This window comes from Atta cephalotes, assembly GCF_000143395.1.
Source record: "Atta cephalotes unplaced genomic scaffold scaffold00091, whole genome shotgun sequence".
Classification (NCBI taxonomy): Eukaryota; Metazoa; Arthropoda; class Insecta; order Hymenoptera; family Formicidae; genus Atta; species Atta cephalotes.
The window spans coordinates 347,561-351,121 of record NW_012130155.1 but is presented as its reverse complement, the minus strand read 5'-3'; positions in this window follow the sequence as shown (position 1 = coordinate 351,121).

The following is a 3,561-nucleotide window of genomic DNA, read 5'->3' as shown; positions in this document are numbered from 1 at the left end:
CTCTCTCTCTCTCTCTCTCTCTCTCTCTCTCTCTCTCTCTCTCTCTCTCTCTCTCTCTCTCTCTCTCTCTCTCTCTCTCTCTCTCTCTCTCTCTCTCTCTCTCTCTCTCTCTCTCTCTCTCTCTCTCTCTCTCTCTCATTCTTTTGTTTTTTTCATTCTCTTTCTCTCTTTGCGTTTGCTGATGGACTGGGCATCATGAGTTCGTTCGCTTTAATCGCATTAATAATGATATAATAGTACCAATAACGTACAGATGTGCTTACAGACTTGCTTTAACCGTTATCGTGGATACATTAGTATGGATGCAGGGGGATGAAATATGATTAATGATGATAGAATATATTGGAGAACATGCGCGCACGAATTTGCGCGGCATGACGCGGCGTACATACACCACACTTTCGCACGTCCTTCCCATCGTTCCGAAATTATATAGCTGCTCGCGGCTTAACTTCTAATTTCGAATTACATTATCGAACACACGTAGATTATTTCGCTCGCAATCTCGTGCTCCTGTACACCAGACGTATATGCAACACGCTCAGGTATGATATTATACAGAGACTTTTGTGCGAGCGATAATCGTTACGTCGCACAGTGGACAATGGCGATATACTAGTCGGGCGAGGAAAAACAAAGGAAAAATATTAAAAACAAAAAAATATTAAAAACACTGCTTATTCCGGAGGGCCACTTTTAATTAGAGATAATCTCCTGAAGATTAGCGAGGCTAAATGCAGAACTGTTCTAAATAGAAGATCATTAAAAGGCAATGTGTACAAATATAAGCGTATAAATTCACCCCGATATCAAAAATTTACGAATTGTATTATTTACAAATGAAACCTGCGTAATAATTGACTGTAAGCGATAGCTTCGTAATAAACACTTTTAATCGTTATATTTTTATATTTATATATATGTGAATCATCAAACGATAACGTTTACGAATCTAAAATTTACGAACGAAAATTTTACGAATTTTATATACGGAAATATTATCCGTTATCCCGTTTTACTAATATTACTTTAACATGCAATATCTTCGGGGCTCACCTTGGATGGAAATTAAATATAAAGTAGTTTTTTTAGTAAACCACAGTTATAAACTGTAAATATTTGTCGTTTTATTAAAACAATTGAAAGAGATTATTGAGAAATTGAATAAAAAAATGTTTTTAGAAGAGATCTATTAAATCTCCAAGTCTTAGGCCTTAAATATTTTTTTACGAATAAACGATGTTTGCTAGATATCACAGCTGAAAGCTTTCTCCTATATTCTTCGAAAATGAATTCCGCGCGTGAACAAACGTGGAACAAGCAAACAATCGAAACTGATGACATTCGGTCGTGTTGCCTGTCGGCGGGCGACAGCGAATAGTTCGCGTGTAAAATCTACGGTTCTTGCGCCACCGATGTAGTTATAAAACTGTCAGTCGTAGTTTGTGAGCTCGACATTAATTCGCATAATTGGGCTCTCGCGGATTTAAGACCGTCTGAATTCTGCAGCCTGCAGAAACAAGAAGACAGAACAGACTTAGTCTTGAAACTTCCATTAAAGAGACAGCGAAACGGCGCGAGAGATGAAAGAGACTGACGATAAATTCGAAGAAGTGCAGAACGAGGGTGACGCCGCGACAGAAAAGGAAAACGCGACTGAATGGAAAGTTTTGCCCGCAAAATGTTTGGTCGTCGTTACAATTAAATGCATCTCGATACTCGTCCTGGATTCAGAGGGCTTTACCTCTCTCGCTCGAAATAATAATTAAATTTATCGCGGGCGCTGGTTACGCGCGGATGTGGCTTTAGCGTAACGGATCACGAGGCCGCACGCGCCTCATTGAAATATTTTGCACCTGTTCGTGCAATAATGCCTCTGTTAAATTATCACATTACAGCCGGGGAACGAGTATTGCCGCGAGTAGAAACTACTGATTTACGCCAAACTAACCGTATATCATTGTCAGGTAAGGCTGCTTAACGGTTCATTTTCCATCGGCGCGATCGGTAATTTGTTGCTCGATCGATCCTTGTCCGACTTGTCGCGCTTTTACAATGCCACACGTCCTGCACATTGCAGTTCCGCCCGAGCAATCTGCATTACATACCTCATGGAATCGTGTACTTACCGCTATATCGAGCGAGTTGTAAAATTTCAAAAATTCAAATGCTATTCAGACTCTATTCAAATTTATAAAATTTATTTTGCATCTACTCGCGCATTACTTTTTTTACAATTATTTCATTAAATTTCAGTAAGTTTGTTTTATACAAATAAATTTAATATTTTTAATTATATATTTTAAAACATATATAAATTTATACGACACGACGCGGATTGAGAGCCGTTTGTGCAGCAATAAAAAGTTTATATATATTCATATAAGATTGCGATTTTTATGTAAAATATAAATAATATGGATATTATCACGCTTTTCATTTTTAAAGTGATTGATAAATTATGTTATTATCTGGATTTGCAAGAAATATAAATTGTAATAACATAAAATCAAATAAAACATAAACGAAAAATTTATTTTATAACCAATGTTTGAGTAATTTAAATATAAAGAGAATTTTTATACAGAAATATGTATATTCTTTCCTGTATTTAAAGAATATTGTGAAATAAAAAGTGTGTAACAAAAAAAATGTGCAGATAAAAACATAAAAATTTCCAAAATTATCCAATCATATCGATTTGCAAACTAATAAAAATGTCTTTAATAATTGCAAAAGAAAAATAGTTGTGTAAAATAACGTTTATTACATCCACGATAATTACATAATCTTTTGATAACCAAATTTTACTTGATGTTCGTCAATATCGAACAAATGATGCACTATGAATACATCCTCATCGGTCACGTTCATCGCGTATTTTTCGCGCCACGAGCATGAAAACTACCAATGAATAACGACGCAGTATCGCATTGTTGTTTTATGCTCAACAAAAGCGTCAATTTCTTTGAGCCACTGCAAGCCTCGAAAATATTGCTTCCATATTTGTCAGATAAAATCGAACAACTATGTAGATAAAATCGATCGATGTTTTGTTTCAGTTATTTTTTTATTCAATGATCGTAATTTTGATCGTAGATGCCAATTATTATTATGTTAACTTTTTACAAATGATTTTGTTCTTTGATTCGTTTAATGAAAAGATTTGCATTTTATACACGCAAAAAAGATGCTGATATGTAAATATACACGGAGTTAGTTCAAAACTATTAAAAATGACCCAAATTATAACATTCAGTTCAACAAATGGGAATATTTTTATTATCCTTCAGATAACACAGAGGATGCAATTATATAATTGCATAGATCAATAAAAAGGAATAATTCGAATTTATATTCACAATAGTAAGTAGTGCCAAATTTGTTGGACGGTGTCGTTTGACATTTCAGGAAATCTTATAATTAATCTCATTCTAAAAGTACATAACAGTTTACAGACAAAATATAAATTCAACAAATATATATATATATATATATATACATATATAAAGTATATATATATATATATATAATAAATATATATATATATATATATATATA